General features: G+C 35.8%; 1 protein-coding gene across 6 annotated transcripts in view; it reads right to left on the reverse strand.

The window, feature by feature from the left end:
• The window catches only part of PPP3CA (protein phosphatase 3 catalytic subunit alpha), a 331056-nt gene that overhangs the window by 289134 nt on the left and 14107 nt on the right, over positions 1 to 27815 (reverse strand). For 2 of the 6 annotated variants that reach the window (XM_078001829.1, XM_028848095.2), the window contains exons 1-3: positions 21490 to 21609; positions 20164 to 20251; positions 18419 to 18527 (exon numbers count right to left, since the gene is read on the reverse strand). The gene's annotated coding sequence lies outside the window, so the exon portion shown is untranslated. 6 annotated transcript variants of the gene reach the window in all.

Genomic DNA, 27815 nt, shown 5'->3' on the forward strand with positions numbered 1-27815 from the left:
TATAATCTACTCACTGAACCAGTTAATTTCAAAGCTTTATACAGTGCTTTGAGAGGAGAAGACTTGCTGGAAAGGTACAGTGAAGTAGGAGTTTTATTTGTTTGTTTGTTTTTCTAATCAGATATCCACAGGAGGAAAATGTTTTAGCTCTGCCTCCTAAAATGGAAAACGTACTTTACCTTCCTTAGGTGATGAGGCAGTCCACTACAAATACAAGAGCTATAAATTCCTTAGTGCATGAAAATTAGCTCTTTGTCATGTCCATAGAACATCAATTGTTTTGCTAGCTTACTCTGGAAGGGGTTTCTGAGTTGGTTGGCTGTCATTAATCTAAGCGCATATGGGGGCAGTTAATTAGAGAGGGCACTTTTCTGTTTGAGAAACACTGCCTCAGGTGAGGCTTGAATTAGTAGCCAACTTTCACCCTACACCCCTACTCACTCCTTCATCAGCGCGCTGCCTGAACACCTACCACTCCGCTTTTGGAATGTGGCCTGTCTCCTCCACCTGACCACCGAGGCTCCCCCTCCGGAAAGCCACAAATTATAGTGCTCAATCGCAGCCAAGAGAAGAAAGCACTCAGAGGTAAAGCCAAAGTGAGAGTGAAAGAAAAATTTCCACTAAGAAACCACCAGTAATAATAGATACATGAGCTACAGAAAAAGTAAACGAATATGGGCTGTACACCCACCACCTTCACTTCTCGGAAGAATAAGAGAAGACAGAGAACACAAAAAGACTCGTATTCTGACTTGGGGGAAACAAACTTCAGCAGAAGCAAACCAAAAAATAAACAAGCTGAGCTACAGATCTGATTCTCTTTGCTCTGACTTACTGTAATTCTGAAAGTTGATATGTCGAGCATTACAGACTTACTGACAAAAAAAACCATATAGACTGCTTGTTTTGTTTTGTGAAGGTATACTATGAATTTTTTTTTTTTTTTGGTCTGTTTGTTTAGTTGTTGGTAGCTCCTTTAGTTAAGATGTAAGAATTACGGCACAGAATAGGCAAGACAAGAACAGTGAGTCCACGGGAGGCTGAGGCAAGTACAGTGCTCTTTCCCTTCCTGGTAGACAGCTGCTTCGGCAGTATTTATTGAAGGATTATATCTGAGGGAATGCACACTATGTCTCCTCTCAAGAACCGAAGCTAGTGGTGGTATCGTAGGTGTTACAGCTCTATCAAAACACCAAATAATTTTTCCTAGCAAAAACATTAAACTTCAATCATGCTGAACAAAGATTCTAAAATGGGATTAATCACTGCACTAATGTCACTTTGAACCAAAAAAAAAAAAAAAAAAAAACCAACAGATTCTGTTGGTACAATGTATTTATACAAATGACCCCACCTTATGTGGAAAACCTGAATGTCTGAGGTAAGATATGTTTGCCCTAGCTCCACTTGTGATGACAGATTAAGTTTTCCTGGTCTGCAGGAATTTAAACACAGAATGTGTTGAAATGAGAATAGCTGCCATATGTCAAGTATTTGGGGGCTTTCACCTTCGAAACAATTCTGAGAAGGTGGCCTGGCAGAGCAAAAACCTAGCAAATCAGGTACATCACCATAGTTAGCTGATCTTATCAGCTGAAAATACATCTTCATTAGTCAAACTCTAATACATACAGATAAAGAAGGTAACTCCCTAAAAAAGTTTTGGCTTAACAAATTACTTGATTATGTGACAAATGGTTGCCATTCTTACTATAAAATGTAGTTACAACTGGTCATACGTCCAGTGTTAAAAACGCTAAAACATGGTCAAGTGTAAAATAGTTTTTGGTGGAAATTTTCTCGATGCTTCTAAATCTACCAGATGTACTTGTGGCCAACACTTGGAACACTTAGTGCCTACTATGTGAAGCCTTCCTCCAGCGCAAATACCATGCTGAATGCTTTAAAACAAACCAAAGTAACCAAGGAGGTTATACTGAAGTATACACTGCTTTTTTAAGGATAAACTTCTCTTTTATAAAAATTCTATTTATACTCCAATTCCATGGTAAGTGAGGTTTCAGTAAAAGACACAATCTTCCACTTCACAATTTGAATCCTTATTGTAAACCTATTGAATCTGTTACCCAAAATAATTAGTGATAAAGAAAGCATAATGGTAACTAAGTAGTCAAAGGAGAATTTCCTAATTACACATTACACATTTTTTAGCCTTTTCATCTACTGGGTGTGCCTCCAAACAAATTAACAATACACTTTATAATGACTCATGCCCACATATGACAAGGAATCCTGTATGTGCTCTTAAAGATTCATACAACAAATGTCCGGCCTGAAATGTAAAATTAAAAGTTATTTATCAAGATTTTAATGTATTTTTCACATATAAAAATCTTCATATTACACAATGGAATTTTTAAAAAATTATTTTCTTCAAAGATGAATAGACCTGACCCAAAGTAATCCTAAATTTTAAAACTGGAAAGGAGAAACTTCTCTATTAAAGATAATGGTATTACTGTCATTCCACACTATATACAATATACTTGGTTACAGTTTTATCACAATACCTAGCATATAGAATGTTCACAAAATCCCCTTTCATGTAATATTTCAGATTTTTTTTTTTTTTTTTAAACACACAAGGTCTCTGTCACCCAGGCTACAGTGCAGTGGCATGATCATAGCTCACTGCAGCCTCCAACTCCTGGGCTCAAGTGATCCTGTAGCTTCAGCCTCCCAAGTAGCTGGGATTACAGGCACCCACCACCACACCCAGCTAACTTTTTAATTTTTTGCAGAGACAGGGTCTTGCTATGTTTCTAAGTCCTGGCCTCAAGAGGTCCTCCTACTCTCAAAGTGCTGGGAGTACAGGTGTGAACCACCACACCTGGCCCATAATTATTTTTAATAAAGTGTTAGCCAAAATATTTATTTTGTAGTCACAAAAAATTTCATTATTCAAGTAAAATATACTTTCTGCAATGTGAAATTTTATGTACATAAGATTAAACGTTTTTCCATTAGTAAGAGGAAGATACTTCCCAGAAAAAGGAATCCAGAGTTTTCTACAAAGACCTCCTGGTCGGGCATGGTGGCGCATGCCTATAATCCCAGCACTTTGGGAAGCGGAGGTGGCAAAATGCTTGAGCCCAGGAGTTCAAGACCAGGCTGGGCAACATAGGGAAACTCCTTCTCTACGAAAAAATACAAAACTTAGCCTGGCATGGTGGTGTGCACCTGTGGTTCCAGCTACTTGAGAGGCTGAGGCAGGAGAATCACTTAAGCCTGGGTTATTGAGGCCACAGTGAGCCATGATTGTGCCACTGCACTCCAACCAGGGTAAAGGAGCAGACCCTGTCTCAAAAACAACAATAATAATAATAATAATAATAAACTTTCCCAACCCCAGCCCCACCTTCCTCTGTCATCCCTTTTCTGTACTTTGATAGCAAGGCCTTTGTCATCTATGGAATAGAAAGGAAACAAAATGATACTACACATCAGGTATTATCTTGGTACTTCCTGTTGCTTCCAGTTATAAGGGGCTTTTTTCCTGGGGATAGTATAAAATGACAAAGCTTTCTAGTTGATAATAATCCATAAATAAGAGACTATAAGAAACATAACCCTTCAGAAGAGGGGGCAGCCAGGCTTCTGAAGCAGTTATGTTGTGATGTAGGTTTCATACAAACACTTGAAACTCAAAAGCAAAGCGGGTGTGGGGTGGTAGAGGGTGGGGAGGCGGCACTGCACAGTTCCATAAACCAGTCTTGTTCTAGGACTCAGGGAAAACATTCATAAACATGGTCAACTGGAACACTACAAAGAAAGATGTGCTGTTCTGTCTGAAAATAAAGCAGCTAAACAGAAAAATATGTATCTGCCATGTAGGGCCCTGTGAAAATTCCAATTATACATTTAAAAAAGAAAGAAATCCAGATATTGTGTTGCTTGATCCTCGTTGCAGTCTCCATAAGAACGGTCAAGCAATCAGAATTAACCAAGGGAGACCCTGTTCTCTAATGTGTGATACAATGGAATGTTTCTATAGGATATTCTTGTATAATTTAATAACAAAAAATACTGTAGAAAAATAGTGTGCTACACATTCCCCTACTTTAAAAAGAAAGTATGTATTTATCAATGACATGATTGATTCAACATTTTAATTCTGTATTCCATGTCCTAGAAAGCTTGAGATAGCATTTCAAATGAAAAGATCAGTGTGTAAATAAACAGAAAACTCAATCAATTATCATGGTACCTAAAATCTACTTTGGTTTAACGAAAATATACCAGCTGTACTCTCTTCAGCTGTAGTACTACTGATTGTTGAGTTTGTTAGTAAAAAGAAAAGCTTACCATGATTAACTTCCTGTTTTTCTACCTTTCACTGCCAAGGTTTTTAAAATGAATTTCTCATAATTAACACAATGTTATAACACTAAGGCTTAAATTGAAACACCATGAATTCTCAGTAACCAATAATAATGATGGTTATGGTCTATCTTAATACTGATCAACTTGACTCACAGAAATTATTAATGTAATCACACAAGACCTCAAGGATTTTCAAAAAGAGTGATACTTGTATCCTGCAAAAAACAGAACAAGTAAATTATATAAACTCCATTTTAAAAGAAGAAAGGCCTATAATCTCATCACTTTGGGAGGCCCAAGTGGGAGGGTCACTTGAGGCCAGGAGTTCCAGACTAGTCTGAGCAACACAGTGAGACCCCATCTCTACAAAAATAAAAATCTCCCAGGAGTGGTATCACCCATAGTTCTAGCTACTCAAGAGGCTGAGGTGGGAGGATCACTTCAGCCCAGGAGTTAGAGGCTACAATGAGCTATGATCACGCCACTGCACTCCAGCCTGAGTGACAGAGAGAAACACTCTTTTAAGAAATAACAACATAAGAATTAATTAAAATAAAAAATTTGTTTAATTTGGAAAAGTGAAACTACTGAAATCCAAAAAAGTACTTGAAAATAAAATACACAATTCAATACAATGAAAGCATAAACATTTTTGAGCAAAGGATCTTATTCAAATTAAATAAAAACTATAAATGTACTTGGCAATTCACCTAAATAAATGTACTTAAAATGAAAGCAGCAGACAACTTCAAAGTCATCACCCTGAAGAGTACAAAATTTAATTAATATTGAATGGAATGGCGAAAAATATTAACACATTTTTGAAGCAAAAAGTAAATAAGCTTTATGGAAGGAGACTAATTTAAAAATCAAAAATTACTCAATTCTAACTAACGTTAATAATTCACAGAAGAGAAATATATAAACCTTCACTTCAGGATTTCTTGTTTGCTTGCAAATCCAAGTATAACTTAAATTCCAAGAGATAGATTTATGTTTTTTAAAAAGTTATGTAAACACAATGCCACATATTTAATTTTCCTCTTCTCTTATACTCCTATCATTTTTCTCTTCTCCGTTTTAGGAGGAAGAGAATTAAAATTCGTTTGGTGCCTACTATGTGACAAGGCACTGTGCTTTATCCTTTACATTATCCCATTTAATCTTTACAACCAGCCCTATCAGCTTGATAGCATTATCCCTATTTATCTAATGAGGTATTTAAAAATCATGAAAACTGAGTAAGTTATATGAAGTCTGTAGCTATTTATTAGGTGTTCTGGCCCCTAAGCCATGCTCCCTATCTGTATTGTAAGGCAGTACTAAACATTAAGATACCATCTCTTGGCCAGGCACGGTGGTTCATGCCTGTGATTCCAACACTTTGAGAGGCCAAGGTGGGCAGATAACTTGAAGTCAGGAGTTCAAGACCAGCCTGGCCAACATGGCGAAAATCTGTCTCTAGCAAAAGTAAAATAATTAGTCAGGCATGGTGGCATGTGCCTGTAATCTCAGCTACTTGGGAGGCTGACACAGGAGAATAGCTTGAACCCAGCAGGCAGAAGTTGCAGTGAGCTGAGATCGCACCACTGCACTTCAGCCTGGGAGACAGGAGACTCCATCTCAAAAAAATGATACCATCTCTCAGTATGATGCTGCAAGTTTTCTGTTGGTAAAGCTCCGGTTCTGAACATACAACCTTGTCCAAGTCATCCAATTTATTATCTCTTTTTTAGCTCTTTCCACTCAAGGTAGCTATGAAGACATGCATACAATAAACTTATAAGTTATCCAGACTCAGCTCTCTAATATCTACTACTTTGTATCACTATGTATCATTTAAAAACTAAAATAATGATAATAGTTGATATTTAATGAATGCCTACTCTTTGCCAAGCACTTTTCTATGTGGCTTATACAGACATTTCATTTAATTATAAGTAGCTGAAAAAGACAATCAGGAGTTAATAAACATAAAAAGATTACATATACTTTTGATTAAACTGAATAATAAAGGAAATATACATCTATATATGTATTATATAATGCATATATTGCAATTACGTAAAATGGATCATTAAAACATATTCAATTTCATTTTCATTGTAAGGACAGATGCTCCTCTACTTACAATGGCATTACATCCCAATAAAACCATCATAAAGTCAAAAGACTGTGAAGTTGAAAATTGTCTGTATATAAATTATAACTTGAATTATGTGACATAAGACATACATAGAAAGCTGGAACTTATTAAACACTATTTTTTATTAAATAATAAAAGAATTCACCTGGGAGACGAGTTTTTACCTAAGAATAAAAAGCAAATAAATAGAAATAAATAAAATATCTAGAATCCTCTTTTCACATTCTTACAGAATATTCACAAATTATCTTCATTGTCAGACTGGCTGAATGGTCATTCATTTTTCAAATGTTCAGATTTATGTGAAAAATTAAAAAATTAAAATAGTTCCTCCTTTAATAAAATGTGGTCTGGAAAAACTAAGCTGTAAAATAATTTACTAAAGAAACTTCAAATAATCTTTAATTATTAATTTTTTAAAAGAAAATGTATAGATTAATACAATAAGTGACAAACAGCAAGCAAATAAAATGTATAAAAGACAGTCAAAACACAAAAGTAAGCATAAGTGCTTTCTCCTAAGCACTATACCAGATACGTCATCGGAGACATTAAAAAGTGGTTGCAGGCGAAACCAGCATCTTTAACATATCAACATTCTGGCTAACAAAAAATGCATAAAAAGCACTTTAAAATGTACAATAAAATACAAGTTACTGAGAAAATCATTCTATTAAATGTACAAAATCTTCTTTCTTCTTTCCTCCCCTTCTTCCAATTTAACCAAACCCTTTAAGTTATACCTCTCAAACACTTCAATTTTCTTGAAGCTCTGTCCTTACTTATTACTAAAGATCCTATGGGTAGGGGTGTATTTTTTTAATATAAACATCTCTCTCTCAGTTTTTAATACCAAAAAACTGAGTTCTTGAAGGGTCTTTTTTTGTTTTTCCTTTTGAGATGAGAGCTCACCATGGGCTGGTTTTGAACTCCTGTCCTGAAACAATTCTCCTACCTCAGCATCCCAAAGTTGCTAGGATTAGAGGTGTGAGCCACCACACTCAGCCTGAGGATATAATATATGAAATTAATTCCTGAGACATACCAGTGAGGCTCTGATTAAAACAAGTAGAGAGTCATCTTCATTCTCAAGATGTATTATATTTTAGCAGGATCATTTTATTGAAGGTTCAAATTAACATTCATGTTTGTATAGCTGACCTCTGCAAACGTGGCAGACGTGGGGATTTAATATGACTTTCTCTCAATTTCAGTTTCTGTTCAGTTTCAAATTGCAAGAGAACAGCTTGCCCCTAGTTTTCCTAACCAGCCTCTTCGGCAACAAGTGGGAAGATCAGTACTCCATGTTGGTTGGTAGTATTTTAAATCTGAAGCATTTTCAGAGTCTAAGGCAATTCAGACTGCACAGCTGTCAACTCAGGAGTCCTATTAAACTGACTCTAAAAATTCCTAAAAGAAGGCATCATTTATTATAAGCAAATGGCTAACCTGGATTTTTTGGTAACAGAATTTTAAATGAAAATAAAATTATATAAGATGCACATTGTTTGGATTTTTAAAAACTCTATTAAACGTTTAAGTGGCTGTGAATATGAGGGTTGGAATAATGAAATGTCAACCCCAGCTGATTAGTGAACATATGAGAAAATGGGGGGAACTGATCCCAAAAGATATTCTAAGGAGAACTTCACTTGAGGGGCAAACACTAGAAGATACAATTGTTATTGTACAACAAACACTAGTGAAAGTCTGTCAAATAATTTTAAAAGAAAATAGAACTCATTTGCAACTTTCAAACGCATTTGATGCCCAACAATTTCATCACCTACCCTATGTTTAAAACTGGGAGGCAATCCAGAAACTAAAAGGAATCAGAAATTTGCAAAAATATGTTTGCAATACACTATCCAACACTTGTACTGGCAACATTACTGTAGATATTTCAACATATGTTAATTTTAAAGGGTAAGTTCTGCAGATGGGCTTCTAATTTATCAAATTTCAATTAAGATGTTACTAATCAAGCTACCAAAAGATTTAATTTTCAAAATGGTAACTCTTAAACTACTTTTTGCTCTCCTGTAAAAACTATAAAAATGGCAATACCTCTCACTATTAAACTACTTTTTGCTCTGCTGTAAAAACTATAAATAATGGCAATACCTCTCACTACATCTGATCTTAAATAATTTAATAAAAAATATCTACCAATATATTTCTAAGAAAATAAAAGTAATCCCTATGAGATATTTTCAACATTTTTTTTCAACTGAACTAGAGAAAGAAAAATGGAAACAAAGTATAAAAATTCCTCTGTTTCTTCAAATTATCTGAATGCCTACCTTACTTCATTACAAGAGTAACCGCTTCTTAAAATTTCTTCTTTTATAAAAATCACTTTGCAGAAGAACAACATATTTCATTTGTATTTTTTCAAAACATGATTAGAAACAACAGCTCTTGACTTTACAATTTTTTCATTAAATATGACAGTCCTGCTTACAGACATCTTAACGTCTGGCTATTTGTGCTCCCCCCAGAATTCACATGTTGAAACTTAATCCTCAATCTGATTGTATTAAGAGGTGGGGCCTTGAGGCATGACTGGGTTATAAGGACTGAGTCCTCCTACATGGGATTCACGTCTTTAAAAAAGAGGCCCAAGGCATCTTGTTCGCTCCTTCCACTATGTCAAGTTACAATGAAAAGACACACATCTATGAAGGAAGTAGGCTCTCATCAGAATCTGACCATGCTGGCACCCTGACTTCCCAGCCTCTAGAACTGTGAGAAATAAACTGTTGTTGTTTATAAACCACCTAATCTAAGGCATTTTGCTAGAGCAACCCAAATGAACTAAGACACAGTACAACCCCAGTTTTATAAAAAAGTAAACTGAGGCTCAATAAGGTAAAATAACTTGCCCAAGATCACATAATCAGTAAAATTCAAAGTCAGATTCATGCTCTTTCCCCCATGCATATTTTGCTATTTCTCATTATTCACCGACATTTACATGTGGGAATCAGAATCTCTCATTCAAGATGCAGAAATATGCCCAAAAGAATAAAGCCAATAAAGTGTACAATAAAGGTCCTACTCACTGAGAATGGTATCTGCTAGAATTAAATTCAGCGGCATATGATAAACCCAAAATAACAATGACTTAAATAAGACAGAAGCTCAGCTCTCTCACAGAAATTAAGTCCAAGTGGGTAATCTAGCCTATGAGAATTCCACAAAGTCATCAAAGACTCAGACTACTCCATGCAGGCGTATCCAAGGAACAGAATACAGTCACAGGTTCGTAGTTTCGGTTTCTGGTTGGGCCAGTACAGCCCCTTCCTCATCCCTCTTTTCTCCTCATCACTAGAGATATAAACTAAAAACCATGGTTTTGGGCTGCTAAAAGCCTAAAACAAAGCAAAACAACAAAATAAGATTGGTTGGACAAGCTTGCCAAGTATGAATGTTATCCTCAAGGTCTAAAATGGCTGCCAGAGCTCCAGCCATCAGTTCTATGTTCTAGGAAGCAGGATGAGAAAAATCAGGAAAGAAATAAGATACCCCTCTCTTTTAAGATACATCTCAAAAGTAACATTCAGCACTTCAACATCTGCCCAGGAAAAGAACTTATCACACACACTGATGTGACTACAAAGGAATCTATAAAATGTATGTTTTTCTGGCTGGGTGGCAATGTGTTGAGCTAAAAATCAGAGTTGTGTTATTACTAAAAGGTAAAAATGAGTATTTGGAGGCAACTAGATGAACTTGCCACAGGAATCTGCATATATTCTCCAACTTATACATAATATAATCAAATTTTTCAAGCAAATCAAAGATAATTGAGGTTGACATATCCAGAGTTATTTCTTAGGAAGGACATAATACCCCACTGGAATCATCTCATTATAAGCAATCAAATAAGTAAATGTGGTTTTACATTTTAGGAAACTATTTTCAACATTTACATTATAAAGAATTACCATTTCTGTCAGACAAACTCAGGTGGGATTTGTTTTACAAATACTAATCTTTTTCCAAGGTTAGAATACAGGGAATTGGTTTAGGTAAAGCTAAGTTCTGCCAGTAGAAGTGCCACTAAGTTTAAAGGAATATTTATCATCTAAAACTATTCTAATATCCAAAGGTTATGAACAAATAACCAAATAGAGAATCCAGAAGAAAATGCAAATATTGATAAGGAATCAAATCTGAGAGTTGCCTGAATAGCTAAAGTAAGCAAGACCCAAGTATTTATAGAGATCTACAACTATCCTCCAATGTGTTATTGCTAAGTAAGTATTTAAAAACACTATCAGGTAATTGGTACATCTGTAAGTTGAATGTCGTAAGAGGGCTTTCTTGGTTGTGCTTTCACTTGTAAGTCAGTCTTTTCTTCTAGAAGTCGGTATTATAGTGAAGCATTTGAGAAAAACATGAACTTGCATTCAAAAGCACTAACTAAGAAAGTACCTTTTTTACAAAATCTTCTTGGAAAGATAGAGGAAGGAGTCATTTCACATACACAGAGTAAACATACTTGAAATTTTCTATAAGTATTTTCCCCAATGTTCCATTCCCTGTGGCATTTACGTACCCACCTTACTCTCCCATCTATCTCCTCTCTCAAAAACCTTCCCAGCGTCCCACAATCATTTTCCACAATCTATCTGGCTGCATTCAGCTAGACAAAGCCAGACAAGCAGTCCACAGCAAAAGAAAACCAGGCCATGTGTGTCATCCCTTAAACATGTCTTGAAGGCTCCTCAACTCGGTACTCCCAACACACACACACACACACACACACACACACACACACACACACCTTATTTTCTCCGATAATAAAGTGATACAATTTCTAATAATTCAATTTATTCATATAATCAAGACAGCAAAATGTTTCCTTCCATTTTACATACTTACAAAAAGTTATCAAATAAATGAAGTTTCTTATCTCCCCACAATCTTTAATGCAAGACTAAACATTCCCAGTCTCTTCAAATTCTTTATCTGGATGTATTCTATGTGTTTTAGCATATTTTGTCATTCTTTAAATTTACACAGATTTCCAAAGATCATGATTAAGAGGCTCAAATTAAACATAGAAATAATGTCATACCAAAACATATTTGCTGTAACAATATTACTTGTCATACCAAAAACTACTCTGTTACTGACAATACTATTTTTCCACTTTTTTCAAAATCAGAAAACACTATTTAATAAATTGGATATTTGTGGACTTGGGTCTACTTGATCCACTTGATGAAAGTCTCAACAATCATTCAGTCTTTTGAGAAGCACATTGTATAATGGCTAAACAGTGGGCTCTGAAACCGATTGTCACTGGTTGAGATCCTAGTATCACCACTTACAAACTGTGCAATCCTGGGCAAGCTGTGCACTGTGACTCAAGTCCTTTCTTCTGTAAAATGGGGAAAACAACAACATCTACCTCTTGGAGTTGCTCTCGGTATTTAAAATATTACTATGTGAAAGGTAGGCTGAGACAGTACCAGATAAATGTAATCACTCAATAAATACTGCCTATTATTATTTCTCACTTCTCTTAAAAAATAGTTGCAGTGTAGTAAATAACATATCAAAACAATTTGGTAATATAAATTGCCCACTCAAAATGATAGCATGTTCACATGCATGCTTTTAAACACTGGAATTGTATTTTTAAGAAATATTCAGAAAAAATTTAAACCACAGAATGATATGAAAAAAGTTCACTACTGAAATAATCCACTAACATCTCCTCATAAAAGGCCTAGACTCAGAAAACCCCAGCACCAATTAAATTATTCCTTTTACTGAGTTTATAGCCTACTTAAAAGGAACTTCAGCTATTAAATTCCTTTTAGAAAGTAAAAATGACTTTCCCATGAAAGGAAACACAAAGAAATGTGTATTTTTCCTCAAATAATGAAATATTTTATAAAGAAATCATGGAAGTGGTAAGCAAACCGGGCTTCATTAATGATGTCCTTAGATTTCAGACAAATTGATACTTACCACCTAACAAATAAAACATTAACTTACGAATCATGAAGTATTAAATTATATTTTTAGAATTGTGTATCTGTGTAGTATTGCGATAACTGTTCTGTTTGTATATCCACTGTATAGTACGAGCATAAAAGTATGCAGTAGATACTAAGAACAAAAATATCATCAATGTCTTCCAATAAGAGTCATTAAAGTTTTCATTTGTACCTAAGGAAGAGATTCAGGTTTCATAGGTTCTTAAAGTTGGGGTCCAAAACCTTATGCTTGAGTCTAACTTAATAGTCAGCATTCTGTTTTCAATATGAACATTAAACTTGCTACCAGGAGAATTCTAATAGCTCAAAGTTCTGCCCATTATACATTACCACTCATTTAACTTTGCACAAAAGGATCTAGAATCTAAGAAATGTGCAATGATAACTGGCTTGGAGATTCTCACTTCTTTCAAACTCTCTATATTCTTAAATTGTTCTATACAAGTTTGCTCTTCTGAATGTAGGCTAGCTCCATTTCTGCTGGAAAAGCAATCTCTCAACTAAAGTTATTTTTAAAAATTAAATTAGCAATGAATGAGAACATAATGAAGACAAATATTATTTTAAAAGCAGGCAGCCACTTAGAAAATTTATTAAAATTTACTGGGCTCTTAAACATGAAGAATTCTGAGTTATACCATATTGACAAAAAAAAAAAAAAAGCCTGGCTTTAAAAGTGAAGAACAGAGAGTTTATTCCTTCAGTAATGTATACCCAAAAAGAATGAAAGATAAATGACATTATTGCTTTTAAAAACTCTTGTTATACTATTTACAAAGTGACTAAGTTATATTCTAACCTATTGATTTCTGGCATGTTTCCATGGAAAGTCTACGAATTAGTGGAAGTGCCCAATTAAAGGTTCACTCACACTCTTAACCGTACGTTTAGGATTGAATAATTTAAATAAATTTTTAGAACTACAAGTTCTATAATCTAATCTTATTCAAGAGTACCCAAAACTTTCACATTACAAGCCGTGCTACTTAAAGCAAACTAAAAATACTCCTTTATAACTAAATCATCAATTTCAAATGGGCAGTAGATTAGATGATATGAAATTGACAGTACTTCTGTAATAGCAGTTCATTCCTTTCAATAAGAATCAGGTTAATGAAGAAAAAGAAATCTCAAAAATCAGTTAAAAAATTGAGGTCAGAATTTATTCAGGGATATTTAGAAGAAGTTTCAGAATAGAAGTGTAATGGTATCAATTGATGAAAACTTTAAATATCCAAGAGATAAACTTATATCAAGAAACCTATTTTAAATACAAAATAAACAGCATACTAAGAGTGATAAAGAAGATCCGGCAAAAACTCTTAAGTACAATTGGCTTTGTGGTATCATATATTATTAAGCAGACTAAGTCATGTACATTTAGCCTTATACCTGAATTTCATCTCAAAGATAACACCAGCTTTCTAGGATAATTTTGAATAATATATAAGATATTGTGTATACCTCTACCCAATCCCCAATTTCCATGAGTCAGTGAATAGAGGCACAACAAGCCAAAATATTAACATGGATCATTAACTCTAAAAACAAAGCAGTATCAGGTAATATTATTCTATCTTACAGAAACAACTAAGAATTCACACGTGCACGTGTGTACATGTACACACACACACACAATCTACAGTGATTTTTTTTTTAATTTCCAGAAATAGCTTATCCAAAACTGTGATTTTAAGTTTATATTTGAGATTAGGTATTAGCATTGGAGAGGCATTCTCTATAAGCTGCCCAAAAACAACTAACCTAAAATGTAATCAATTAAAATTAATTGTTGACTTGCATTGTTATTAAAACAGTATTATGTACTAAAGGAAGGTATTTTCAAAATGGATCAGCACAGCTATGGCATAGCTTGAATGGTACACATACACACAAAACCACTCACATATATGTGTGTGTGTGTGTGTGTATATACACACACACACACACACACACACACACACACAGACTTATTATGTCAACGTTTCCTCCAGTAGGGGGAAGGGGGGGCTTGGATTCCAGGTGATTGGTCATGGTTCTTAGAAAGAAATAACCTTTATATAAAAAGAAACAATGCTTCCGGCCTAAAACATGACATACAGCTATTCCTTCATTCCAAACTTGAGCTAAACAAGCAATGTTCCAATGTATAATTAAGCTGTCATTAGCTAGTAAATAGGCTGGCCTGACAAACCTGGACACATTGCCTGATCCAGGAGTAGGCATATGATCCATTCATAATCTTTGGGAGAGACTATATGATTCTGATGGGTGCCATGTCAGGCTTATTCTGAGATCTTTGTGAAAGGATCTCAGGTATTATTCTGAGATCCAGGTTAAATCTGGATCTAAGGGTGGGTATCATTGCTCCAACATAAAAAATGACTACAGGGCAGTGAAGCCACCTAAGAGGAAAGCATCACAGAGAGGTAAAGAGAAGAAAAACATCAATGTTTGTGTATGTGTTTAAAGTCAAATCTAACCCTTGCACTTTCACTTACAGGAAAAAGTATATTTGGTGGGATTTATGCTATTTTCTATCAAAAGATATGATTTGTGCTTCTATGTCCACCAGTGATCTGTGAGATCACAAACTGTGATTCCATTTTCTCACCTACCTTTTACAGATATAATGCTTATAAACAAATTCAAGGATAGCAGATCTACAGAGGTAAACCATGTCCACACACGTTTATTTTATATAAATTAACCCAAAATAAAAAGTAGAAACAGAAGTTCTCTTGTATAGCCGACTTATAGAACTACATTATTTTAAAAACCGATATAGTTCAGAAACCACATATATTTGAAGAAACAAACAAAAGAGCATTTCAGTGTTGGGTGTTACTTTAGCATGCAACATTACATCACTAAAACAAGGAAAAGCAATACTTGCCCTAAAGGCTTAAAAAATATTAGCAGAGACCAAAAAGTCTATCAGATGAGAATGAATGTCATTGCATCTTCGGTAATGACAATAAAATGTTTGTTTTTAATTTTTCCTTTAAATTTTCTTCCCCTAAAAGTTATCTATAAAAGGACTAGGGAGCAGGATTCACTTGTTGTTGTCATCTGGCATAACACAAGGGAACCCTTCCAAGCATACCAAGTACCAGTGAATAAGCCTCCAAGATGGGAATAACAAATGAAGAAAAAGGCAAAGAGCTTGGTACTAGGCTGCACAAAGGTTCAAAAATAAGAGCAATAAAATTTTATGCAGAAACAAGAAAAATCTGAAGAGTCAAATGGCAGAGTCCAAGTGCCAAGAGAAAGGTGTTTCTAATAGCAGTATTCTGTGAAGAAAGAGGAACAACAAGCCGACCAAAAAGGTGGCTGTTGCAACAAAGGATGTCTTAACTGCAAAGACCATTTATAGTCATTTTCCCTACAGAAAGTTGGCCCTTTCCGTCAACTCCAATTAAGAGTAAGAAATCCTTGTTTCATTTGTCCTTTAACACTTCTGCCCCAGAACCCTTGTCAAATGAGCTCTTTTGAACATATTTAGGCTTTCTGGTTAAATGTTAAAGAAATAACAGTCACTCTCTTCACATAGCAACTTTTTCTATGCCAACAAAAACATGCCTAATCTTCCCCATAAAAAATAGATACCACAGTCTTTTCCAAAATGCATGAAAATCGCTACTGCTCTGGTCTAAATGTTATGTCTCCACAAAATTCATAAGCTGAAATTGTAACCATCATCTTGGAAGATGATGGCATTAGGGGTGGGATGAGGTCATGAGGCCAGACCCTCATGAACGAGATTAGGAAGTGCCCTTAAAACGCAGCTAGAAAGTAGGCTCTCACCAAACACCACTAAATCTACTGACGGTTTGTTGGGTTTTTTTTGGTTTTTTTTTTTTTTTTTTTTTTTTTTTTTTTTTTTTTTTTTTTTTTTTTGAGACAGAGTCCCACTCTGTCACCCAGGCTGCAGTGCAATGGCATAATCTCCACTAACTACAACCTCTGCCTCCTGGGTTCAAGCGATTCTCGTGCCTCAGCCTCCCAAGTAGCTGGGATTACAGGTATGCACTACACACCCAGCTAATTTTTGTATTTTTAGAAGAGACCGGGTTTCACCATGTTAGCCAGGCTGGTCTCGAACTCCTGACCTCAGGTGATCTGTCCGACCTAGCCTCCCAAAGAAGCTGGGATTACAGGCGTGAGCCACTGCACTTGGCTTCTACTGACATCTTGATCTAAAGATGTAGCCTTTGCAACTTCAAGAACAAAGAGAAAAAAATTTTTGTTTACAAGCCATCCAGCTTATGGTACTTTTGTTATAGTAGCCTGAATGAACTAAGACAACTGTGATAAAGAGGTAATATATTTAGTTAATATCACCATTTTGAAGAGGTATAAAAATAGACACAAAAATATCTTATTGTAGAATAATATTTACTGTTGCTATTGCTTTTTTTGCTACACTCAACATATGTGTCTATATATGTATCAATGTATTTAATTAAACAGAAAAGCATTAAAATAAGTAAAAATAGAGCATGTATTTATCATTAGAGTACTAAAATCTTCACACTTCAGCCATTTCATCTTCTGGGAAATAAATGCACTGGGCTAACATGTAGTCTTTAGGGTCCCTTGAAGGGCCCCCATTTGACAGCTCTAGTATTCCTATTTCTCCATTCCTCCCTTGCTTGCCCTCTAACCTGCCTGCCCCATTTCCTCCATGCCTGAACTGAATACCTGTAGGTGTTCCTCAAATAAAGCCAAACTATAAAATACTACTAATCTAATGAATTGCTTTAAAAATACTCAACTGTGCTACTATAGGGCTTTGGGGAAGGCAATTATTTTGAAGACTAAAATTTGGATTTATTCAGCGACTCTTATGGAAGGAATCTAAAATACTTCAACAAGCTAAGGTTAATTGTGTACGTGTGATGAGTGTTACTTGCTCCCTCTTCAGTCAAGGATGGACTGAGTAACCCACTTCCCAATGAAATGAGGAGTAAATGGCATCAGAATATATGTCTGAACTCCTTCTGTCCCTGCTCAAATCAGGAATCCAATTTCCCTGATCACTAAATAATCTCTCAGATGTCGAAACCATTAGATTAAGAGTCCATGCTTTCATATATAAGCCACCCTTTCTCTTTGAGGTATAGAACATTTAATAACAGTAATTATATCAGCAAATACTTACATAGCACTTACTATATGTCTAACCTTCTAACTGCTGTATGCATACATTAATTCATTTAATCCCCATAACAACTCTATAGGTAGCTACTATTATTACCGTGTTTTAGTGACAAGAAAATGGAGGCACAAGGCCAGGCATGGTGGCTAACGCCTCCCAGCATTTTGGGAGGCCAAGGTGGGCAGATCACTTGAGGTTAGGAATTCAAGATCAGCCAGCCTGGCCAACACAGTGAAACCCGTTCTCTAGTAATAATACAGAAATTAGCCGGGAGTGGTGGCACACGCCTGTAATGCCAGCTACTGAGGAAGCTGAGGCACAAGAATCACTTGAACCCGGGAGGCAGAGGTTGCAGTGAGATTACACCACTGCACTCCAGCCTGGGTGACCGAGTAAGACTGTGAAAGAAAAGAAGAAAAAAAAAGAGAAAAGAAAGAAAACAGAGGCACATAATTAACTTGACCATAGCAACAGGGCAAATAAGCAGCAAAGCCAGGAGTCAATGCAGATAGTCTGGCTCCAAACCACTCCACCATATGCAACTAAAGGTAAGGAGCACATAGAAACTCCATTTCTCCCCACTGTTCCAGTTCCCTTTTGCTATTTCATTCCTTTGACTGCGTTTACTGAGCACTTACTAAATGCAGCTAAATAAACAAAGTATGTGCCTGGAACTAAATTCACTAACTTAAAGAAAATCAAGCAGCCATGCACAAACAGAAGAAAATTTAAAAACAAAAATTAAAATACTTAGAATCCTATCCAGTGTAATGAAGCGAATTTATTTAACAATTCTTGGTCCAGTTTTTGTCCATCCGGTATTCCGTATCTCCCTGCCTCCCTCAGTGTAACTCTTCACCTGAAGGAAAGAATGGAACAAAAAAAAAAAGACAATAAACTTTGGGGGCATTTTCATTCCCTAGTGCCAAGTGAGCGTACGAACAATGAAGAAGTTCAGTCTTGCAAAAAAGGAAATTATTTTTTATGCCATCAGGAGCCAATTACTGACACAAGACTAAATATAAGCCCAGAATTTCTTCCATCTTTGATTCTCTTTTGGCATCATTTTCAATATATGATTTACAAGTTGAAATGTTCTGTTCAGGGTTAAGAAGCTGGAACAGAACACAATGATACTCTACTTCTATAAAACCAGTGCATGTTAAAGCATGGCCAAACTTAAGAATCACTTGGGATGCTTGAAAAACAACAATAACAATACTAGGGTCTCATTTGGAGAATCTAATTTTTTTAAAGGGGGGGTGGGGAGGAAAGGAAAAAGATGCTGGAGGCTTACCTAGATAGTCTAATTTAACTGTTCAGTGACAGTGCTGGGCATTGGTAGCTTTAAAAGTTTTCCAAGTGATTGTAATGTGCAACCATGCTTGCAAGGCAGTTTAAATGCAACCCAAACCTTCTCAAACTTTAATACACATATAAATCACCTAAAGACCTAATTTAAAATGCAGATTCTGATTCAAAAGGTAGGGCATGAGATTCTGTATTTCTACCATGCTTCCAGGTAATGTTGTTGCTGCTGTTATGCGGACCACACTTTTGAGCAGCACTGTTCTATACCTTCTTTAACAAATTATAATTACTAAAGGTGAGAAGGAATGGAAAAGATATTACGAGTCAAGGCAACGTGGAATATTTCATTTTTATGTAAAAGAGGGAACTGTTTTTGACAAGCAACTGGAACCCATAATAAATGCTTACAGAACACAGGGCTACTGTGAACTAAATCAATTAACATGTATAAAACATGAGGGACTGTTCCTAACCCAGAGACAGTACTCAATAAATATTAGTTATCACATTGATCTTTTTTTAACAAATGAGTGGCAAATGATGACTAACCATATCAAGAAAACTCAATGCAGATATATAACTTATGTTCTAGAAAAAATATGGCTTCTACTGCTTACAATCTTCATATTGTGTCATGCTCTTTTATGCCTTAGACCATTAGGTACAGAATTCTAAACACTAGCCTCACAGTTAGAATGTGCGCATTCATTAACATGATGTCTGGGATCTGCTTTAAAATACTTTGGCAAAGAAAAAAGAAGAGTAATCCTAGCACTTTGGGAGGCCAAGGTAGGCGGATCACTTGAGGTCAGGAGTTCGAGACCAGCCTGACCAACATGGCAAAACCCTATCTGTAATAAAAATAAAAACATTAGCCAGGCGGGGTCGCATGTGCCTGTAGTCCCAGCTACTCAGGAGGCTGAAGCAGGAGAATTGCTTGAACCCAGGAGGCAGAGGTTGCAGTGAGCCGAGATTGCACCAAGGTACTCCAGCATGGGCGACACAGTGAGACTCTGTCTGCAAAAAAGGAAGGAGGGAATAAAGGTAATGTAATAAAATCTCCATAAGTAATCTATGGAATAGGTATATGGGGGTTAACTGTCCTCCTAAGTTCTACATATATTTGACATTTTTTCAAAATATTTTTAAACGTTCTGTTTTTCAGTTCCAGCTTGATCACTTACTAGCTCTCTGATCATGAGAAAATTATTTAGCATCTTTGATTCACAGACTTCAGAACAGATTTCCATATTAACCTCCTCACAGGATTACCTTAGGGATTAAAAGAAACAGTATTAGTAAAAATAACTGACACCAAGTAGGTCACATCATAAAGATAAATTTAAATTTAATCCAGATAGCTCCAATTTTAAGAGAATCAAAAAGAATGGTAATGTGTGTCTAAAATTGAAACAAGTGAATCTGTAAAGACTGAAAAGTGCCATCTTCTTGCCATTTCAGCTTTTTCTACTGCCTCTTAACATTCTAGACCAGATTCCATCACAAACAGCAACAGGTAGCATTTAATGAAGTCTCCAAAATGCTGTGTCCTGAAATAAATGCATCAAAATGTTTCTTGCATGGCAACATAAATCAACTAAGGGTAGCCTATCGACAAACACCACTTCTAGCTGCTATACTATTCTCTGTTCTACAAGTAACATAAGCTTTTCCTCCCACTCACTCCCTTCATTCACAAACATCTCTGAACAAGTAGCCGGGGATAACAATTCAAGAGAAAGGGAACCTCTTAAATATAAGCTAAATAATCAAAAGCAGAAGATCCCTTCTGGGGCTGGCTCTTCATAGGATAGAAGTTCAAATATGAATAGGCAGCATCTATCTGCCTATTCTGAGGCATAACTACAAAATCATTTTAAAATATACATTATTGGTGATAATTCCATCATTCTTCAAATAAACCAAATCACTCACAAAATCTCATAGTCAGAAACCTTGTGAAGAAGGAAAGGGGTAGACTTTCATCCATATGGTAATAATATACAGTTCAGCATAAGAGTGAAAGGGAAATAATTATTTAAAATAGTGAATGTACATATGCACATTTCCATTTTTTAAGAATATGAACACTCTTACTTCTGTCCAAGACAATTGAATTCCAATCAAATATTGTTACTGAACCAAATACTGTGACTGAATGCGACTCCAGCTTGCCTCTCTTCCCTAAGAAAAAATTTTAAAACCTGGAATCTACTACAAATATGTTAACCTCTCTCATTAGCTCAAGAAAGAACAAAAACAGTGAAGTGAACTTAGAAGCTGTATTTACTAGGGGAATTCCCGAAAGAAGAGCTCTCATAATCTTCTACTTTAAAATTTCACTTATAAGACACAAATTAAATCCACATTTGTGGGGGAAGCGGGGGAGACAAACGAAAAATCCAAGCATGTCTCTTACATATTTTCTCACTTGGTTCACAGGTACTACCACTGTAATGTTTAGTCACTGGTTATTTTACTTTGATATTCCTATCTGAATACAGACTTACCTGATATTTTTCCTATACTTATAACATTCAAATTAGCTGTATATGCATAATAAATGTTGGGCATAATCACAGCGTCAATTTTCTTGTAAAGCAGAGCTTATTTCAGGCAAGGTCTAGCTTCAGAACTGAAATAAACACACACAGCAGGAAAGTTATAATATATATTTTGTTTTTTCAGGCCATGAGAACCCTTGCATTTCAATAAACATATATTAACAAAATGAGAACTGTCAACAAAACACTCTAGTTGTGTGAAGGTTACTCAAATTTTTCATCTACGTGGTACTGGACACCCTTTGTAAACAAAAACTAAAAAATATATATTTGAAGTTCAGGGTCCACGAAAACATCACGGGAAAAAAAGAAGAAAAAGAAAATATGAACCTAAGCTGATTCCAGCAGGAGGAAATTTTCCCACATGCAGAGGTATTCACCACGAAGCAAAAGATAGTAAGAGGCCTCAGTGCGAAACTGGAGCTCCCCGAATTTACAGACCCAGGAAATCAGGGCAGGGTGTTAAATCTTCCCTTACACCTAAACCTATAACCTGCAACTACCTCAACCACAGAATTTCTCAAAGTAAATCAAACCCGGTTCAGATGGATTCAAAATACGTTTATGAATCACAAGAACAAACAAATGTCTCCAATCACCTGCCTCAGGAGAAGCATTAAAGTTCTCAATTATCATATTTTATTTCAAACAATTTAGGAAGTGTGTAACCAGGCTAACCCTAAACATTCATCATAGTACAGGAATAGTTAAAAGTAGTAAATGAAAAATTCTGATCTCAAAACAATTCACATTTGCATCTAAAATGTTACAATGAAACCACATAACTCCCTCCTCAAAATGTTTCATGTGATGTCTCCTTGAAGTGGCTTTCACTTTAGCTATGTGTGGCTTCCTTTATTTGCTTCAGCAACGAAAATATGAAAATGAATACAGGCATACCTCACTTACTGTGTTTTGCTTTACTGCACTTTGCAGGTATTACATTTTTTACAAACTGAAGATTTATGGCAATTCGGTCACAAGCAAGTCTAGCAGTGCCATTTTTCTATCAGCATGTGCTCACTTGGTGTCTCTGTGTGACATTTTGGTAATTCTCATAATATTTCAAACTTTTTCATTATTATTATCTGTTATGGTAATCTGTGATCCACGGTTTTGTATGTTACTATTGTAATTGTTTTAAAGCACTTCGTGCCACACCTATGTAAGACAACAAATTTAACAAATAAATGTGTGTGCTCCGACTGCTCTGCTGACCAGTCATTCCCCCATCTCTCTCTGTCTCTCCTTGGGTCTCCCTATTCCCTGAGACAAGATAATATTGAAAATGAGGCTAAACAACCCTGAAGTGGTCTCTAACTGTTCAAGTGAAAAGTCACACATGTTTCACTTTAAATCAAAAGGCAGAAATGATTAAGTTTCTCGAGCAAGGCATATCGAAAGTGGAGACAGGCCCAAAGCCAGGCCTCTTGTGCCAAACAGCCAAGTTGTGAATGCAAAGGAAAAGCTCTTCAAAGAAATTAAAGGTGCTGTCTAGTGAACACACAAATGATAAGAAAGCCAAAGAGCCTAATGGCAATATAAGAAAAGTTTTTGTGATCCGGATAGATCAAACCAATCACAGAATTCTCTTAAGCCAACACCTAATCAGCAGCAAGACCCTAACTCTCTTCAATTCCATGGAGGCTGAGAGGTGAGGAACCTGCAGAGGAAAAGCTGGAAATCAGCAGAAGTTGGTTCACGAAGTTTAAGGCAAAAAGTCATCTCCACAACATAAAAGTGCAAAGTGACGCAGCAAATTTTAATGCAGAAGCTACACCAAGTTATCCAGGAGACCTTGCTAATAAGATCATTAATGAAGGTGGCTACACTCAACAACAAATTTTCAATAGGGATGAAACAGCCTTCTATTGGAAGAAGATGCCGCCTAGGACTTTCACAGCTAGAGAGTGAAAGTCAACTCTCGGCTTCAAAATTTCAAAGGACAGGCTGACTCCCTTTTTTAGGGGCTAATGCAGCTGGTAACTTAAGTTGAGACCAGTGCTCATTTACCATTCTGAAAATCCTAAAGCTCTTAAGAATTATGCTAAATCTACTCTGCCTGTGCTCTGTAAGTGGAACAACAAAGCCTGGATAACAGCACATCTGTTTACAGCATTGTTTGCTGAATATTTTAAGCTCTTGGCTGAGATTGAGATTTTCTGCTCAGAGAAAAAAAAAATTCCTTTCAAAATATTACTGCTCTTTGCAATGCACCTAGTCACCCAAGAGCTCTGATCTTGTACACAGCATCCATTCTGCAGTCCATGGATCAAGGAGTAATTTAAACTTTCAAGTTTTACTATTTAAGAAATACATCTCATAAGACTATCACTGACATACATAGTGATTCCTCTAATAGATCTGGACAAAGTACATTGAAAATCTTCTGGAAAGGATTCACCATTCCAGATGCCATTAAGAACATTCATGATTAATGAAAGAGGTCAAAACATCCACATTAACAGGAGTTTGAAATAAACTGACTTTGAGGAATTTAAGCCTTCAGTGGAGGGAGTAACTACACATGTGGCAGAAATATCAAGAGAACTAGAATTAAAAGTGAATCCTGAAGACGGGACTGACGTGGTGCAATACCATGATAAAATTTTAATGGATAAAGAGTTGCTTCTCAAAGATGAGCAAAGTAGGTAGTTTCTTTGGAATCTAAAAAAACTACTTCCTTTGCTCATCCTTGAGAAGCAACTCAAAGGATTTTGAATACTACATACACTCAGCTGATAAAGCAACAGCCACCCCAAGACACTGAAAGTTCAGATGATCATTAGCACAACAGTTACGTATTTTTTAAGTGAAGTACGTACACTGCTTTTTCAAACATAATGTTATTGCACACTTAACAGACTACAGTAGTGTAAACATAACTTTAACATGCATTGTGAACCAAAAAGTTTGTGTGACTAGCTTTCTTGTGAAATTCGCTCTATTGTGGCAGTTTGGAATATCTCCAAACCCACAATATCTTCAAAATATGCCTGTATAAAGCCACAATATGTCCAAAATTTGCCTGTATAAAAAAAGCAATGTCTATAAAAAACGGCTAACAGTGTATAATAACTAGCACTACATTTTTTTCCAGTCTTAACCTAGGGGAAAAACTTAAGGTCCAATTAAAATGACTTCTTTATGGACCTCATAGTTGGTACTTCATGTTTTGGATCGTTTGTGTTGTAACACCGTAATAAGAAAAGCATAATTTACAGTCTGGTCCCATTGTTGTGGGCCTCAACTACATATTTCTACAAAGAAGACAAAAATGTTTACCCCACGAAAAGTAATAGATTTTTCTCCCACAGAAAACGCCACAGATGTTCAGCCAAAATGATTTCCAGGAGCAACGATATTTTATATAAAAACAAATCCCTAATAACTAAGTATTTTCTATCAATTCACTGACACTATCTAATATATTTGGCCTCATCTTGCTCTCAAGTTAGTGTTATGGTGATAAAAACCCAGGATCTGAGACAAGACTTGGAGTCCAAATACCTGATCCACCACTTACTCACTAGGAAACTTCACATAAGGTACTTAAAATGAGGTAATATACATGCAAGGCATGGATATTAATGCCATTAAAATTTTTAGAATACAAAGCTCAAAAAATATCAAAACACTTTATTGCTTTTTTTCTTTGAGCAAGATCCTATGGAGAAGCAAACTCACCTACAAATTAACAGTGTTCTCTTCAAATATGTGTAAAATATTACAAAACATTTGCCAAAAATAAATGCACAAATTCTCTAATCATTATCCTTAGAAAGTTCATTTGTTCCACTCCCTGAAATCACAAAAGATTAAAGCTCAAGGTAGGCAAAAACACTGGACATTCTTTAAAAAGTTATTCTGAAGTAGAGCTACAGAAAAATATACCAACTAGGTAAGAAAAACATCAAGGACAACAATTCCTCATGCACCTCCCTTTTCTACAGAAGCCACAGCTTATTAACACGGGGAATTTGTCCCATGTTACATATGCAGAATCAAAGCAATCTGTGAATACACTCACCCAAAATGACTGGCTCCAAAAATGAATTTAGCAGCCATGTTTGGGTAAATGTCTAGACAAATATACTAATGGCATAAATTGGAACAAATAACTAAAAAGAATAGGTAAAAGTATTCCAGATTCTTATTTTAAGTCTCAAAAGGCTAGAATCAGAGGTTAGCAAGAATAAATCGAACTGAGATATTACTTTCAATTTTGTGTTTACAAATAAAAATTACAAAATCTAGAGTAAAGGAGACCGGGTTTATAAGTTCATCACATGAAAATGCTCAGGGAAAGTCAGGTATTCCTAAAGTTCAAAGTATGAGAGAAAGTAATTCAACTGGAGCTAAAGTATGACATGGGTCGGGAAGAGAGGAAGTACTTTGCTTCATTATTCTTGTGTAATAAACAGAAATATCTTCTCCAGTCAATTTGTTGTAAAAACACAAATGAAGAATAATGTGCTAGGCATTGCACTAAGCACTGGAGAGATCAAGTGGATAAGACCCTGCCCCTCAGAGATTTCTCAGTTAATGAAGAAAAAATGCTGCAAACATTTGTGATCCATTGTGCATACAAGGGACGAGAAGTAGCACAGACAGCTGGTAAGGGTTTCAGAGAAGTTTCACACAGGACAGACAGACTAAAAGTGTTCCATGCAGAGGTAAAGCAAATGAAAAGCAGGGAAGGAGTGCTTCGGGTGTTTAGGTCCTTCAGCTCAATCAACTTTTATTATATGCCAAACACAGATAAACATTCAGAATACATATACAAATAAAAAATGCTCCCAGCTCCCAAAAATTTATATTCAAATACATTGAAGACTTAAAATAAGTTCAGTACAATGTAACATATGCTATAAGTATTTTCAGAATTCATGTGATAGGGTCAAATTCCATAATATACAGACTTCCTACACACCAGTAAAAAAAGGGATCAACCACCAAGTAGGTATTGGCATAATCAAATGTTCATTTTATAAAATAATCCTAGTGACAATGTGACAAAATACATGTATGCAAGAGAAAAAGGTTGAAAGCAGAGACACTGATGTTGTGAGGCTCCTGCAGCACTAGGTTAGAAGTATTTAAAAGACTTGAACTGAAAGGTATGTTTAGTTGACTGGATGGGTGGTGATGACATCACCAAGCACAGGAAACACAGGAGAAAAGACACCCAACTGTATTTTCACCATACCCATCCATAGCAACCGCTGTATATAGGGTTTGAGAGACAGCTCAAGAGAAAAGTCTAGGTTGCAAATACAGACATGCCAGTGATCATCCTACAGGCAGTAATCAATCCTGTAAGTGTAAGGACATGAGACTGCCTAGAAGAAGGTATAAAGGGATAAGGGAACATCAACATTTAGGATTCAGTCAAGATGAGACAGCAAAAAACCCGAGAAAATAAAAAGTCATGAAAGCCAATAAGGACAACCTTTCAAGAAGAACAAAGTGATACCATGTCAAATATCACAGAAAGCAGCCATTGGACAGCTACTGCCAACCTCCCTCAGTGGATTGGTAGGGTCCCCCAAATGACTGTACAATGGATTTGATAGTGGATAGGAGGTGAGGAAGTGTATTACTTTAATGATAATTACTACTCCTTCTAGAAGTAAAAAGCATGGCTTTCAAAGGAGCTGTCCAGCAGCAAAATTACAATACCTAACATATATTGGGAACACTTTCCATGCAGGCACTAACACTAGATATTTTACATAATATTCCTCTCGCCGTTACAACAACCTTAAAAACTTAGTATTGTTTCCAAATTTCCATAAGAAAAATGGGTTCTGGATGGTTACATGACTTGCCCATGGACACACAGTTGGTATATGGAGGACAGAGGATTTAAGTCCAGGTTTTGTCTAGCTGTAAACCAATGCTCTTTCCACACTGTGATGCTGTCTCCCCATCACTGGAAGTATGTGGAGGGAGGCGGAGTGAAGAGTGGCTTGTTAACCATCTAACAGAAATACCTTTTCTTTTTGAAAGATAGTTTAACTAGCTCACTTCTGAGCCCTCTTCCACCTTCAATAGTCCATGATTCTATCTCATATACCCTGCTCATAAGTGAGTTATAATAGCTGCAGAATTCCAAATACAATGTTTTGGGGTTTTTTTTGTTTTGTTTTGTTTTTTTTTTTTTTTTTTTTTTTTTTTTGAGGCAAGGTCTCATACTGTTACCCAAGATGGAATGCAACAGCATGATCATGGCTCACCATAGCCTCAACTTCCTGGGCTCAAGCGATCCT

The sequence above is a fragment of the Macaca mulatta genome, chromosome 5, assembly GCF_049350105.2.
Source record: "Macaca mulatta isolate MMU2019108-1 chromosome 5, T2T-MMU8v2.0, whole genome shotgun sequence".
Lineage (NCBI taxonomy): Eukaryota > Metazoa > Chordata > Mammalia > Primates > Cercopithecidae > Macaca > Macaca mulatta.